This window comes from Rhipicephalus microplus, chromosome 10 (genome assembly GCF_043290135.1).
Source record: "Rhipicephalus microplus isolate Deutch F79 chromosome 10, USDA_Rmic, whole genome shotgun sequence".
Lineage (NCBI taxonomy): Eukaryota > Metazoa > Arthropoda > Arachnida > Ixodida > Ixodidae > Rhipicephalus > Rhipicephalus microplus.
In genome coordinates, this window is record NC_134709.1 from 97,505,370 (window position 1) to 97,522,940 (window position 17,571).

The window sequence follows — 17,571 nt, forward strand, 5'->3', positions numbered from 1 at the left end:
ACACCACAGTCATACTTCGAATTCTCTAGGGCTGTGGGCTCGCTTCACCAAAAACCCTTTCGACACGCTCGACCGGCTAATAGCCTAGGAAGGGCTTTTTGCTATTGGAGCTGTTCAGCAAAGTTGGTCACCTCAGCGCTGCTTTGTTCATCAAGGTGCACTTGACAATAGACTGAGCATCTTGAGCCTGTCTTCGGGTACTTTTTCTACACGAGATGACCTGCCCAGCAACGCAGCCGCATCGATGAGTCAACACTGCACTTGCCTACACATTTGGTCTGCATGTGGGACACCTTTTCATTGCACTGTGCTTTGTTGTGCCGTATTATTGCGTATATCTTGAGTTCTGCTTCTACGTCACCGTGGGCGAACTGGGCGTGCCTCTTCTTTATTTTTTAGGTTGGGAAAGAGGCGGTGTTAGACCTTCTCATTTTGTGCGTGGGTATGGAGACTACCTCTTCATTGGAGCGTCCAGAGCTCTTTTGATTTTCCTTGTAGGGAATTTCGGGAAGACAAGGATTTTAAAACGCGAACGTCAAGACGCTTCAGACAAGCTTCCACCAAAGCTTCCGCCACAGTTTTCATGAAGTCACCATCATGTATACCATGCTGTCATCAATCATGTAGCATCACGCGACCTTCAGTGAGTTAATACTGTAAACAAACGTTTCTGTTATCAGCTGCGGCTACTCCGCTCAGCTTCTCCTTGAGACTTGGCCAGTTGCCGTTCTACGGGCAGACCCACAACTACACTACTGTAAGCTTTGGCAATCGTCCTTTCAATCATCTCACTGCTGTGCGCCAAAATAGCAGCATCCATAATATTAGGGTTACAATTACAAGCAGAGCAGCGCTGAGCAAAATCCCCTTTGATTGCAGTCCTGCTAGTGCAATTCTTGTGTTCCCTAAACCTTCTGCTTAGACACCTTCCCGTCTGTGCAATGAAAGAAAGAGGTATCCTAGAGACTACTCCTAACTTCTACTAAATAAATTTTTCGACATATTTTTGTATAAAGACCCCGTGACATTGTGAAGACTCCTTCTTTGTGGATGCCGCCGGACCCCTTCGCAACCGTGCTTCGCAACAGGTCATGGACTGCATCTTGGCTACCTGAATAGACATCAGATCCGTGGAAGAGGATGGTATAGCCCCAATAATGCGTAACCAAAAAGCCCTCACGTATCCCCAGGTGGCATTTCGCAGTTTAGCCAGAGGACAAATCGGCCGCTTAGCACATTCAGTTTTGCAAGAGGCTGTGGCCACTTGTCAAGAGGGTCAGTGAATACAGGTTCTATGGATACAAGGGCGCACAGGGGTTATATGCAACGAACTTGCTCATGCTTCCGCCCGCAATCTCTTACACCAGGCCTCCGCTGCTTCATCCACAATACAGCTCGCGGCTGACTAGGACGACTTCCAGCTCCTCTTTCCTATACTGACATCCTGGAAGACCTTAAGCTGAGTAGACGCACTCTACCACCACCTGATCCTAAATTAAAGAAGGTGTCGCCGGTCACTTGGTGACTATTAAAATTATCATCATTTCCAAATCTTTATGTCTTGTCCAAAATAGACCCTTCAGTGTACAATCCGCAGATAAAATTTTGTTTCAGTCGGCCACTTTATTTCATATTGGGGCTATATTTGTCAATCATAATCCTACAATAGTCAAGTGGGAGGTGATTCTGTCCTGCTCTGACCCAGTGCTTCAAGTGGCTCTCGCAGACCAAGCCCTGACGGCGGCAAGAACCAATGGTCTTCTGGACTACGAGGTATGACCACTATAGCGACCTTTTTATTAGCAACAAATAATTTTTATTCTTTCTCTCAGCTGGCATTTCGTCTGCCAGTTGCCATGTCTTCGTTAGCACGATTATCGCCACTTCTATCTTGAATATCCACAAATTATAAGGAAAAAATAAAAGCCGAGCGCGAAAAACCGATGAGGCACAGGAAACAAGCAGACGGGATAGAACGCTAGCTAAAAACTGATTTAATTATGAAGTATTTGCAGGAAAAAAAAATACACATCGAACGTCATAGCGACGATTGCATCTGCGAGACGTCATTGTGTTTGTGGGAGCGTGAATTTATATTGCTATTTCGTAATATGCTGTTTAATCAAGCGCAGCACCAGGTCAATTCGAGGAAGAAGAAGCACCTCCTTCCACTAGCAAGTCCGTGCTCAGAGGCACTTGCAGCCAGGAATCGACCAAATCAGCTGAAAATAAATGTCGTTCGTAATGTTTAAGCCTCACTTCTTGCCAGTGAACCATATGCCATTGGAAACAATACTATAGTTTTTTTATACGAACAGTTTTTGATATGAACAGCCGCGGTTGTGACGTACGATCTGTATTTTTTCTAGAATTGTTTCGTAATTAAATCAGTTGATAGTGATCATTCAATTCTGTTTACCTGTTTCCTGTGCCTTGTAGTTATTTATCGCTGGACTTTTATGTTCAGACATGCACTAACTCACCTAGCAAGGCATTTCATTATAAAAAACACTGAGGTGTCGGGAATCACTGATATTTCCGAAGTCACGACTAATTTTCGCTTCGATCCATTGAAAAGCAGAGTTTCTGAAATTGACGAAGGTCAAAGCAGCTATATCTATATCTATCTATCTATCTATCTATCTATCTATCTATCTATCTATCTATCTATCTATCTATCTATCTATCTATCTATCTATCTATATATCTATCTATCAATCTATCTATCTATCTATCTATCTATCTATCTATCTATCTATCTATCTATCTATCTATCTATCTATCTATCTATCTGTCTGTCTGTCTGTCTATCTATCTATCTATCTATCTGTCTATCTATCTATCTATCTATCTATCTATCTATCTATCTATCTATCTATCTATCTATCTATCCATCTATCTATCTATCTATCTATCTATCTATCTATCTGTCTGTCTGTCTGTCTGTCGGTCTGTCTGTCTGTCTGTCTGTCTTTCTGTCTGTCTGTCTGTCCGTGCGTCTGTCCGTCCATCTATCCTTTCATCTTGTGAACACTCCAAGTACCGCCATCTCGCATCCTTTCACCATATGTTAATCATATACACGTACCGCCATCCAGCGGACAATCCAAGGAAAAAGCGAGAGGTGGCTACTGCATACAGGAGACCCACGACCCACGTCTTGAAAAGCTTCACCCCTAAAAGTAACGCCTGCCAAGTTATAGATTCAAGGCCACTTCTCTAGCTTACAACCTTATGGAACTGCTACTCCAGAACGCTGTCGCCAGACCTTGCACACACTCCTCGTTTTGCGTTGAAAGGATACTGTGCGTCGTCGTTATTGCATTAAGGCACTGTCGGCAACGACAGCACCCATCGCTCCCTGCTTCATGCAGAACCACCTCAGCAGTAAAAAGAAAGAAAAGATGGTGCTTCATGCACACTAAAGAAGAATCTCTGGACTTGAAGGCAATTTCACAGTAGTTGCAGCTTTGCTGGACATTGAGAAATTTATTTTGCAATGTAATGGTTCCTCGTGTAAAGAAAAATGGCGATGCGATGGTTTTGTATTACTGAGGTTTTTTTATAAAACATCTTCATCTTTCTAGATTTACGTGATATCTGATAGTTTGACAATGATATCGCAACACCAAAAGGCGTGTCAGGCATTCTTAGATTGGAAATGACTTTAATGGGGAAATTCAACATATGCAACTCTGCACACTGAGATATCCTCCTGGTCGGAAGGTTTTTATGCAACCCCATGTCCTTATGCCTAACTCGGACTGTTTATCACTGTTCATCAGCAGAACACTATTCCAGGGGAGTTAGTGCATAGCTTAACGAAATATTCGTGGCTAGTAGGAACGAAGGAGAAACACGGCAGATGACCGCATAGGCCATGAGGTGCCCTATCCTGTCTCCTCTCGTTTCTCTTTCTTTTTCTCACTTCCACCACCAATATTTTATTAGGCTGTTGCTGTTGTCAGCGTAACTGAATTATTTCTTTTCATTTTCACATAACTATTATAAAAAGTTATCGTGCCGATATGAAATGATACCAGTGTCTTCTGAATGTCCGGCTGATACTGTTACTTTTCATGTTCCCTAAAATATTTCGTTCTTATCCTGTACACGTAAACTGCATGCTACCCGATGGCCACAGTTGTTATTCCTGCAAGCTGGGATTTCAGATTACCTTAGTGTTTGCTCACAATGTCTGAGAAAAATATATTTACAGCAAAACGTTCATTCAAATAATTTTTTTGTATTGTAGTATTGTTTTCTGGGAAGGAACTGCTAATATATGACAATATAACACACTTCTAGAAAAAAATACTTTATTGTGCAGCTTTTGAAGCCTCTACTCCTTTATTGTTTCAGGCCGCTAGAATACCTTCATGCAGCTTTTCGCCAAGCTCCACACAGTTGCGATCTAAAAAACCCTAAAGTATGCGTAAATTCATTGTGTCGTCATGATAAAATAGGTTATTATCTATGAATACCACTGTTTCATTCCTGCAGAATGTTATGGCTCTTTTTTCTGTTGTGGAGAGCGAACCTACGCCATTGAAAAATTACTTGTATAAATGGAATGCATCGCAATCGCGACCATTTGTGTGTTAGCACGCTAACATTTCCACTCTCTTAAAATCTCGCGAAAGAACTTGAGAAATAATTACCACTGCGATGTCGTCTGTGAGATTTGCATTCTTGTTTGTTCTCGCTCTGGCAGTCATGACAAAGTAAGTAATGCTGCCATTTATTTTAGTGTGTCATGCAAGTGTATGGTCATCTAAGTCGTTGCTTCGAGAGTAAACCTCACAGGAAAGAAATCATGGAGCCGTCTTAAAAGAAAAAACTAGGAAACTATAAATTGTAAGAAGAAGAAAGTGAAATTGCAAGCTATATACTATGACTAAACTTTTCAACCTAGTATAAGTTCTATGCTGTCCCGCTGCCTTTTAATGCCTTAATCATTAAACTGCTGAACAAAATAAAAATTGTTTTGATCTTCTAGATTTAAATAGCAACTTTTGAATCAATGTGCAGTTAAAATATCTAAAACGCAAATTTAATGCTTACTATTACGTATGTCACGCATTCTTCATATGATACAGGAGCGAAGACATTGCAACAACAAACGCACTTCGAAATTGCGTAACACGCGTGTGCCACATCTTGGGTGTTTACACACCAAAATAAAAAATATTGTAGATAGAATTTACGTCATAAGCGGGAAAGAACGAAAAAAGTGAGAGCTAGCGCAGAGCGGATCAGGCTGCGTCTCCTAATTATTTGTGTTGTGTTGTCCCTGAGACAACAGACCATTAAGTAGTATATCGTAAAAATATGCCGCATTCAGAAAAATTACACGGTATGCCATCTTCCGTCTATAGTAAGATTGCAGTTTGTACGTGTGAGCGTGTCTCATACTTACGAACGCGTACGGTGCCCTTTCTTCAGGCCAGGCCTTCCTCGCTCGATACGCTGATACGTCACGCCAACATCGTGAAACACCATCGCTGCTACCCGCTGGCGATCTTCCATCCACCAATCGACATACCCGCAAAACAATTTTACCGTGTTGGGTTAAACCTGTTTGGTCCTTTTCCACATCAACATTGGCAATGAAATAGCCGTGATTACAGATTACGCAACATGCTACTCTGTTACGCGGGCTCCACCGACAAACTGTGCAACCGACGTCGCCGACATCTTGTTACGGGCGTTATATTGGTTCACGGGGCTCCGAGACAACTTCTCACAGACCGTGGCTGTACATTTTTATCCTCAGTCATCATCGATGTCTTGCGTTCTTGTTCTTCACAACACACTGAGCACCTCTTATCACCCTCAAACAAACGTCCTTGCGAACTCTTTAACCGTACTTCCACAAATATGCTCGCCATGTATATGTGTCGCCCGAGCACCGGGACAGGTACCTTGCCTTACTATACGCAACTTTCGCGTATAATTCATCCCGTGACGACGCAGTGGGTTTTTCGCCGTTTTACCTATTGTACGGAAGATAGTAGACTTTACCACTGGACACAGTCATCTCCGCTCAAACCTCGTCCAACAGCGAGTATGCCTGCGACGTGATCGCAGAAAGTTATCATACCCATCAGCTCGACCGCGCTCGGCTGATGGTGTTGCAGACCAAACAACCGTGTCGGTACGCTGCGGAACGTCGAGACGTAAATTTTGCTTCCTGAATCCTTGTTTTACTCTGGTCTCCTCATAGTCCGGAGGGCCTATTAGAAAAATTTTTGTCTGATAACACGGGACCTTACCGTGCATTGCGTGAAGTAACACTGGTCACCTATGAGATCAGTCCCATCTATTCACCATCATCTGCTGTGCGGTTCAGCGATATTGCTCATGTATCGAGCGTAGCAGATAACAACCTTTAAATCTCCGGATGGTGCCTACACCGCTTGGTGTCACGCGGCGCACCAGTGACATGAAGATGAAGAGGACAAAGAAGATAGACTGGCGCGAGCAAAACCTGTATCGCTGGCGCTGCTCGCTTAACCGGCTGTACATATCTAGGTGTCTACTCTCCCGAGTAGGTCTCAATCTCATAACAATATCGTTTCCCTTAGGTCTTCTCAGGGCAACAGCAACAGGAGCGTCTGCATGGCATTTTGCGAATTTCTTAGAGACTTGAGAATGTTTTCGTGTTAGCTTTTCACTAATGAAATTTAAATTATTTGGAATTGATTTTTTATTCATTTTATTTAAAAGTACTTTACCTACCTTATTCCTAGGTAACCTTCCGATTGTACAATTATATGTTTGCAAGATGATTTAATATTTATTTAGTTTCTTCATGAGTACCGGCGTCATGCTATTGCTCCGTGAACTATGTCTTCTTTCGGTTGGTCGGAGTTTCACACGTCACATTTTGCGCGGACGTCATCGTCATTTCTCCGCCATTAAATCGAGGAACATCGCTGCCATTGCCCCCAAGCACGTCTTACGCAATACTATGGTGCCTGATTGATATGTGGGGTTTAGCGTCCCAAACTACCATAAAATCATGAAAGACACCGAAGTGGAGGGCTCTGGAAATTTTGAGCACATCGGGCTCTTTAACGTCCACGCAAATCTGAGCACATGGGCCTATAGCAATTTCGCTTCTATCAAAAATGCAGCCGCCGCAGCCGGGTGGGATTTCGTTCCGCGACCAGCAGGTCAGCAAGCGAGTACATTGGCCACTAGACCATCGCGTTGGGGCACTACACTATGCGGTCACTCCCCTTCACCAAAGAATTTCTTAATTTAACTAGAGGAGATTGTGGTGTGGCGATCGTTCAGCAGCCATGGGAATGATGGGTAATACACGGATTTGCCTAGTATTCATACTTGTGGGTGGCAAATAGCACTTGTGGCTTTGTTTATTGCTGTGTTTTGGTTTTGTTTAGAAGGAAAGAACAAGCCATTTTGAACTTCGTGACCCTTTTTAAAATGATAAGCTTAAATGTACAAGGTGGTGAATTGCAACAACTGGACATGTGCTGATTTATGTTTTGCAAGAAAACAACTTCAAGCCACACGAACACAAAGAGATCCAGAAGTATGAAGATGAGACAAATACGCATACTATGTCCATCCTTCCCGTGCTCGCTGAAGCGCCGTGCATTGCAGCAGCCGTAGACACTAGCACCTTAGTTCCCTCTAAAGTATATTTAGGATACTTTACACCTTTCACCAATACCACCGCGCCACAACACTACGCCACAAGGTGATTGATGCCTAACAAATACTCGGCGTGCTTGTAAATTTATGCAATCGTGAACGTATCGTGAAATATTATTAACATTAAACCCTCGTTCAGTGCGACCCTTCTTCAGTGTGGGGCGTGGAACCGGCCACGTAGAATCCATGCTTATCTGTTCCATACTGTTTTCACAGATTTGTCGTGTGGACGTTTTTATGCCGCACTGCGTTTGCGCTTCAGCCGCGGTGATGCTCGTTTACGATTGCAAACTGACGGATTACCGTTTGCGTGGTGGTAGGATCCACAGATCTTCCCGGTGCTCTCCAATTTCGACTTCTCTCTACAAATCGACCAGCAACTCGGCCTTCTGGCCAACGGTCATGGTGAACTTCAGCTACAAGAGCCATAGAGCGGCACTGTAAAGACACAGGATGGAACTGGCAACAAGGCATTCGTGCTCATCTCTTCTTTACTGTTTTCACAGGTTAGTCATTGGAACTATAACTGAATGAATGTTTGTATTACTTTGCTGATTACACGCGAACTCTTTTTCTTCTGTTCGCGACAGTGTTCTTTAGTGAAATAGGGCTGATGCAACACGCCATTGTGTTATTTGCAGTAGTGCCGCTTTCTATTTTTTTCTTATTGTATTGTTTGGTAGAGACGTCGAGTTGGATACAGGGCTCAATACTGCAGAGATTGGTCACCTCAGAGAGGGTCAAAAATTTAATATTCAGAAAGTTGATGGTAATGAGCGACAAGTTCTCACGCGAAATCAACGAAGTAAAGGTCCGTATTGGGTCAGTGGAAAAAAAAATCTTGAGAGCAGACAACATCAGCTTAACAATAGTTATCGTTGAGGCACAGCAACATCGGGATACGACAGCTATGGCGGCTTCAAATTCAAACATTGACGACCTTGAGAATCGTCAAAGACGGGAGAATTCAATTTTTTTATGGTATAGCTCATACGCCTGCAGGCGAGAACGCGAGTAAACTTATTTTGAATTTGCGCACTACAAAACTTGATCTGAGTTCAGGTGGACTTTTAACGTGCTCATTGAATCACAAACTATCGAGCAGAAAAAACACGCCCAATGACCGGGAAATTTTCATATTATAAGAAACATGAGCAAGTCCTCAGAAATGCACGTAAGTTAAAAGTCACGAACTTCAGCATTTCGAATCATTTTTTCCATGCAAAAGAAAAAAGAGATCTCTTTTGGAACTATGCAAAGCACAATAGGCAAGACGGTAACAAAGCAATGCTAAAGTTTGACAATTCGTACAAGGGCAACAAACATTCTCTAGTTCATAGCGCGACCAACGAAGTAAAGTAGACGTGACTGTCGTTAGACTCTGCGATTTAAGCAAGACCTCAGTGTTTTGATGGTAGACTTTACAGGGACATCAAAAATAAAGTCGATCCCTCCACCTTCTTGCAAGATTAGCCGAACCAACAATCGCTACTGGTACGCAGTCACTGCTTGATCTGATGGTCTTGAATTCTGAAGTTTTCCCAGCTGGCTTCCATTGCTTCAGACGTGATTGAGGAGCTAGAGGGGGAGGGGTCTTTCTTGTTAGTTCGGCCTTATTACGTGTGCCATGGGAACGTCCCGCAGGTGACTGCGAGACTTTTTTTCCGCAAAGAAAGGGTGCGTAATGAAAAAAAAAGTTATTGGATTGTATTACCGACCTCCTGGATCATCGCATTACCAGTGTTTTGGACTATTAGTTTTTGTTGAGTCACTTGACAACAATATTAACATATTAGGGGGAAGGATTTAAATGTTCCAGATATGTATTAGTTTTTTTAGATACCGTCAAGGTTGTGTTATGACCATCATCATTATTGAAGTCTTTCGGCCTTTGTAGACTGGACGAAAATATTTTCACGCACTCCAGGCACGGATGTGCCGTCAAGACGGGTTGGTTTCGTGTCAGGAAAAAGTTGGCAGATCCCACGTACTGTGGGAATCGAAGATATGCGAAGCAGCAGTGAGAAAGGTTGCTATGTCACTTTGAAATTTGCTCAACGTTACGAGATGGAGGTAAATAATGCCCTACATGGCTTCCGTGTTATGATTATCATGCTTAGATGTGTAGTTTACCTTCGTTATCTATTCACGTCCCGTGATACCAAATTTAGCATAGGTGGAGCTAGCGAAACGCCCGCAAGCACGCTATGAGTGTAGTGCGTTTTCATGTTCTTACATGACACGCGTGTAAGGATTATCACGTTTGCATCAATAAGACTTTCGTCATCAATTGAAATCACGCAACACCGAATTTGGTACATGTGGAGCTAGCAAAACGGCCGTGAGCACATCATGAAGCGCCCAATATACTTCAATGTAGCGTTGGCGCACGCTGGGCACAGTGACGCTACGTTAGCAAAACGCGAGCACTCTAAAGTCTTACGCCAGACGCGACAGGCGCGGCCTAACGGGAACCGTCGCAAAATACGACATGCTGCAATTGGCGCTGACGCGTTACCCAGGCAAACGCCTCCTCTAGAAAGATGCCTGAGGAATGGCTCGTGCTCCCAGCGGAGTTTGCCTGCCTTCAGTTTTAAACAAGCTCCGCGCGGTAGCGCTTGCGACCAACACTATCAGTGTTGGTCGCAAGCGCCAACACTGAAGGTGCAAGTAGCCCCCAGATGCAGGACGCTCACTCTGAAACGTCACAGCATGTGATAATCGCCGGGACCTCGAATTTAAATCGATGCACAGAAGCCATCGAAGAGAGGGTAAGAGGTGACAAGAGGGTTGCAGTAGAGCGTTCACAGGACGCAAGCTGGAAGCAGTCATGAGGCAAGCGAGCGCAAAACTCAAAACTACCGCTGATAGACGAAACCTCGTGATAATTTCAGGCAGTGTAAACGATGTCTCAAATGAAGGTACAGCAGAACTAGCAACCACACTGGCGAAAGGCGTCGATGACATGCACATCACTTCTCCTCAGGTACAGGTAGTGATATGCACAATACCGGAGGTACCGGTGCGTCATAGCAACCTGCAAAGAGCGGTTGTCAACGCAAACGAAGAGATATGGCGGATGAGTCGAGAGAAAGGCTTTGAGGTGGTGGAACTGAACAGAGAGGTGCATAGGTGGGGTGGTTTTCAACGAGACAGAATTCACTTCAATGGGCGGCTAGGTCATGAGGTGGGTTGGCGACTTGCAGGGCGCGCAGTAGCTTTTTTGGAGAGCAAGCTGGCCCTTCGGGGTGCAGGAAAGCTAGTAACGAGGAAAACAACCAGGGAGCCTCTTTGACAGTGGGTTTGGACAGATACGATTCCAAAGTGACGCCAGTATCTAAGATAGGTCGAGTCCGGGGCATATATACACGTAGCCAGGAGCGCCGAACCAATTCAGACATAGGTTATATTAACATGCAGGGTGGTAGGAAGAGGCTGAAGTGGGAAGAGATAGAAGAACCGCTAAGGGAAGAGAGGCCGATGGTATGTGGTTTTCAAGAAACACATCTCAGGGACAGGGAACAACCTCCGAACAATCCGGACTACGCGTGGGAATATTGTAATAGAACAGAAGGCAGCAGAAAGGGGGGCGGTATTGCAGCATTCATTCATAAAAGTAAAGACTGGCAAAGGGTCAAGCAGGACTGCAAGGAACAGTTATGGCTAAAAGGGAAAGTGGTAGGGCATATGACACTTCTTGGTTCGTGTACTTGTGGACAGGAGCAAAGGCCAGAGAGGAAAACCAGGCGATTTAAGAGTGTATATCAAAGGACATTCAGGAGTTAGGAAGACAGAGCGAGATTATTATACTAGGAGATATGAATGCTCACATAAAAGATATAGATGGGTATACCGACCCAACAGGCAAAATGATCATAGATATGTGTGAAAGGCACGATTTGATAATTTGCTACAGTACCGGGAAATGTGAAGGGCAAATAACATGGGAGGTATGAAGGCCTAAGTCGACGATAGATTACGCACTGATGTCCCATAGGATGTATGATAAGCTCAGGTGAACGCAAATAGAGGAAGGTGGCTCCGAAAGTCTGGGTAGTGATCACAAACGTATCAAGCTAAGTTTTGGAAGAGCAGTGAAAGTGGGAAGGAGACAAGATGAGCAATTACAGGAAAATTTTATTCAGAAAGGCAAAGAGAAAAAGCTACTTAACAAATTGAGAAAGTAATCACTGAAGATAATGAAACAGTGTAGACATACTCGAATCTAATTAGACTGTTTGAGCTAGAGATCGCTAAGGCACGTGACAAGTCACCCCGGAAAAGAAGACACAAACCCAAGAGTTGGTGAGATGAGGAAGTTAAGAGAGCCAACGCAAAACGTGAGGAAGCCTCTACGGAACACATACATGCTAAGCAGCGGGGTGAACCGACAGATGATGTTGAAAGAAAATGGGAAATCTTTCTTAGCTGTAGAAGGAATGCATCCCTTCTGATCAATGAAAAGATTAGAAGAAAGGGAGCTCAGTGGCTGGCAGAAGTACATAAAAAAGATAGAAAGGCAAATGCGAAATTTTGGAACCATCTAAACACCCTAAGAAATGAGACGAGCCTAGAGCAGAGGTTGATAACTACAGCTCAAGGTGCTAGGCTAGAAGGGGACGAAGCTATTGAATATATAAGAACAAGGGTGACAGAAAAATTTCTACAAAAAAGGGCTTAATGCACCACAATAGACAAGAATGAATCAAGTGGCGCAATGACTATATTTTCACAACAAGAGTGGAAAAGGGCTGAGAAAAGGGTTCCTAGGAGTACATCAACAGGCCCAGATGGCATTGAAATTATGCTGATAAAGACATTAGGTCCGAAGTGTAAGCAGGCTTTGAGAGAGGCAGTGAGCAAAATAATAATCATTGGAGAAGTTCCCGGTGGATGGACACTTAGCAGGATGAGCGTGATCTATAAAGGAAAGGGGGACAAAGCTGACATAAACAACTACCGTCCTATAACAGTGACATCAGTGGTCTACAGGCTGGCGATGCAGATTATAAAGGAAAGACTGCAGGCTTGGATAGAGGATGAGGAGGTGCTGGGGGAACTACAGAATGGGTTTCAAAAACACCGGAGGTTTGAAGAGAATTTGTTCTCAGTGACGCAGTGCATCGAAATAGCAGAAAAGGAAACGCATGCCCCTGTGGCTAGCATTTTTGGATATAAAGGGAGTGTACGATAGCGTGGTTCAAGTGGAATTGTGGGGAATACTGGACACACTAGGCGTGGAAGACGTAGTCACTAATCTTTTAAAAGATATCTATAAAGGTCACAAGGTAACTATAAAGAGAGAAAAACAGGTATGAAAGCCAGCAGAAGTAAAACGGGTGTTTAGGCAGGGGTGTCCCCTGTCACCCTTATTATTCATGATGTACTTACAAGGATTAGAGGCCAAATTAGAGGAGGTAAACTAGGCTTCAACCTCTCTTTCGTCAAACAAGGAAAACGCATTGAACAGGCACTACCAGCATTGATGTACGCAGATGATATAGTGCTAATGGCCGACAACAAGGAAGATTTGCAGAGATTTGTGGTCATGTGCGGTAATGAGAGAGATAGGTTAGATTTCAGATTCAGTAAGGAAAAACCAGCAGTCATGATTTTTAATGACAATGAAGGTAGTGAGCTTATAATACAGGAGGTCAAGCTAGAGATAATAGATAAATAGAAATATCTTGGTGTATGAATAACGAATGGCGCTGAGTACCTAAGGAAACACGAAATATACGTGGCGACTAACGGTAACAGGAATGCAGTGCTGAATGAAAAACAGGGCCCTATAGAATCACAATAGGTATGATCTTATGAGAGGAATATGGAAAGGGGTCATAGTTTCTGGTCTGACGTTCGGCAATGCGGTCTTGGGCATGAGATGAGAAGTTCAAGCAAGATTACAAATTAAGCAACGTGGAATACGTAGCCTTGCCTTTGCAGCTCATAAGAATACACCAAATCAGGGAATACAAGGTGACATGGGATGGAGATCATTTGAGGTCAGGGAAACTAGCAGCAAGATAAATTTTGACAAGCGATTGAGAGAAATGGGGGAGGAGCGTTGGGCTAGGAAGGTATCCAGCTACTTGTACATGAAGAATGTCAATACAAAATGGCGGAAGCGAACCAGAAAATTGACTGGCAAATACTTGGAAAACAGCAGGGGGCCAAACTAAAAAAGAAATATTGGTTAAGAAGAAGGTGAAGGAAGCCGAGACCGATATGTGGAGAATCGGCATGATTAAGAAGTCCGCACTAGAGATCTATCAAACTTTTAAGCAGGAAATCGCCAGGGAAAGGATCTATGATAATACTCGGGGTAGTTCTCTACTGTTTGAGGCCAGAACGGGAGTATTGCGAACCAAGACATATCGGGCCAAATACGAAGGGGTAGACATTGTATGCAGTGCGTGTGGAGAGGAAAACGAAACTGCGGAACACTTGATAAGGTTCTGTAAAGGGCTTCACTCTATAGCTCAGGATGATGGCGCAGAGTTTTTCGAAGCACTGGGGTTTAGGGACAGTGAGGGCAAAATAAACTTTAAGCGGGTAGAATTAACAAGAAGGAGGTTATCTGATTGGTGGCTAAAGTCAGAGCAAGAGTGAAAATTAAACCCTTCACTGCAAAGTACGAATCCTCAACCTCACTATTTAAGGAAAAAAATAAATCTAAATTTCATTAAGTATTACGGCTTGGCGGCACTAGCCACCGCCCGATCTAAAGGGTACAGCCATATACATCCATCCATTCATCCATCATCACGGCGGTGGGTGGTACCAGCTAAGTGTTTTTCATCTGCGGCCCATAGGGGCGCGTCAGTCGAGAGTCGTTCGAGACCTGCAACTACACACCGCTGTTTCGGAGGCTATGCAAAGTGTTGCGTTGTTTCACCGTTTGCCACAAGTGACGCTAGGGACCAAGAACATTTCAAACTGAAGGAGAGAAAGGGTGTGACAGCTGTTTATCTTGTGCGGCAGGCATCTTTCCAGAGGCGTTGACCAGACACGCCTGCGTCTATTTCGTTTTCGTGACGGAGGGACGCCGGACGTGCTGAAATACGGATGCGTCAAAGCAACGCAGCACTGGCCACGCCTGTGAGTACATGCACAGTGTCGGCCACTGGCGTGGCCATGCCATCGTGACGCGACGAAATGAACGCCGGCGAGCACGCCCACCGCATCACGTCGAAATGTATTGGCACCTTGACTGTGGGATGTAGTCTTGTTCTCACACGTCACACTTCTCATAATTATCATGTTTGAACCAGTCACGTACCTTCGTCATCCATTGACGTCACTTAATACCAAGTTTGGCTTATGGGAAGCTAGCTAAACGGCCGCGAGCGCATGATCAGTGTGGGATGTAGTCATGTTGATACACGACGCGCATGTCGTGATTATCAAGTTTGGATGTGTGATTTACGTATGTCGTTCTTTCGCGTCGGGTAATGCCGATATTTGATACATGTGAAGCGAGCTAAACGGCCGCGAGCGCATCATGAGCATAACGACTACTCATGTTGTTGCATGACACGCATCTCATGTCTACCATGTTTGCACCAGTATGACACGTTCGTCCTCTATTCACGTCCCGTAATACCAAGTTGGGTACAAGTGGAGTCAGCGAAACGACCGCTAGCACATCATTAGTGTGGCATGTAATCATGTTCTCACATGACACATATCTCATGATTATCATGCGTGCACCTCCGTCATTCATTCACGTTCCGTAATAACAAATTCAGTATATGGGATGCTAGCGAAACAGCTGCGAGGACATCATAGCGTGGCATGTAGTCATGTTGTTACATGACACGCATGTCATGATTTTCATGTTAGGGTTTGTCGCTTGTGTTCGCCATGCAATCATGTCATACCATATCGGTTTTTCAACATGCCATGTGAACGATACCACCGCAAGAGCTCCAGGACCTTGATATGTAAATCAAGACATTCATGACAAACATGTCATGATTTTCATGGTATAACTAGTCAAAAATGTTCTTCATATAGTCATGTTGTGTATATCAAGTTTGGTATCGATACCATTATTTAAACGGCCAGGAGGGATAACACTCGCAAGCAGCTGGATAGTTACATAGATAGATAGATAGATAGATAGATAGATAGATAGATAGATAGATAGATAGATAGATAGATAGATAGATAGATAGATAGATAGATAGATAGATAGATAGATAGACACGCTCAAAGTCACCGAAGTTCACTAAAAAATGCTTCGCACTAAAAACAAGAAGAAGGGGTTCCAGGACCAGTTCGCGCAAATAAAACGCAGCAGCAAAGAAAGGTCATTGTGAGCTCGACGCTAGGCAAGGCTTTCGAGGCAAGCGAGGAGGCAGCTTGGCCATTTTAGAGGTCACCCTCGATCCGGAGAGACTGGAACCAGCGTGGTATTTGCAGTGGGCTGAAAGCTAAAATTCAATCCGCTTGCGGTTGCACCTTGGGAGGAGAAGCGAAGTCCCGGAAATTCGCCGCTAAGCCGCACCTTCTCTTAAACAATGAGAGATGAAATGTGTGGCTAAATGAAAGGAAAAAGGCATTATCTGCTGCAGCCCATGCGGGAGCCCGCCTCAGCGCCTCGACAATGGAAATTAGTCCACCACTCCCCCTTCCTCCTTTCTCCATAGGATCGGCTGAATGGAGTGGCATGTTTTTCAATGAGCTGGCTGACCACTACATTGTCCAACCTGAACGCAGTCAGGCAAGTTTGGCACGTGTACCGGTGCCAGTTTTTCGAACCTCACCCAACTGCCAGGAGAGTTCTTGGAAAACAAGGTCATCCAAGATCATCGGACGTCACGAAATCTTGATGACATGTGCAAAACGTTGGTGCCGTGCGTTTGTGACCTCATTTGAACATCGTGTAGACTGGGCTCTCTCCACGTGCATTGTGTGTGTATTTCCTCGCCTTCGTGGGTGGAGCACCTAGACAATGGAGCGCCCTATTGGCAGAATTTGCGGACAATGCGCCCAGGGTTGGCAACGCGGTGCTATATCAGCGGAAGACTTTTGTATATTTTGAGTTCAACAGTTTTGTACAGTTTTTGACTTCTAGTTCATACTTGATTACTTCACCTCTATTCAAGTTGTCAGTTACTAACCATGTAAATAAATTGTTATCGTTCTTACGAGCGCCTCATCTGACTTGTTGGACGATAGTTCCCACGACGGGGGCCCACTACCGAACTGAGATCCCCAGGAGCAGGAGCCGTAACAGTACATACAGTACATTATAAAAGGGATGGTCAAATATGAAGAGAAGAAAAAACGAAAATTGGCAGATCCCACGTACAGTGGGAATCGATGATATGCGAAACACGAATGATAAAGATTGATATGACACTTTAAAATCAGCACAACGTTACAAGGTGAAGGTAAAGGATGCCGTAAATGACTTACGTGTCATAATTACCATGTTTGGATGTGTCGTTTACCTCCGTCATCTATTCACGTCACGTGAAACCAAATTTAGTATATTTGGGGCTAGAGAAATGACCGCGAGCATGCTATGAGCGTCGTATGTTGTCATGTACTTACACAACACGCGTGTCAGGATTATCATGTTTCCACCAGTTATTTACTTTTGACATCAATTGACGACATTTCAAATAAATTTTGGTATATGTGGAGCTAGCGAAATGGCTGTGAGCACATCATGAAGGGCCCATTATACTCCAAGGTAGTGTTGATGCGCGCGCACGCTGGGCACAGCGAAGCTACGTTGGCAAAACGCGAGCGCTCTTTAGTCTGACGCCAGTCACGACCGGCGCTACCAGGGTCCGTTGGCGTGGCCCGACGGCAACCGACGTGAAATGCGTCCATCGGCGCGTCCCGATGGCAACTGGCACGATATGCGACATG

The 17,571-nt window shown here is 44.3% G+C and overlaps 1 long non-coding RNA gene across 1 annotated transcript in view; it reads left to right on the forward strand.

The window, feature by feature from the left end:
• Nucleotides 1-4,611: 4,611 nt before the first annotated feature.
• LOC142774485 (uncharacterized) overlaps nt 4,612-17,571 on the forward strand; it is a 95,746-nt gene continuing 82,786 nt past the window's right edge. The window contains exon 1 of the long non-coding RNA XR_012886414.1: nt 4,612-4,724. This is a non-coding gene — a long non-coding RNA (uncharacterized LOC142774485). The remainder of the gene's footprint in view (nt 4,725-17,571) is intronic.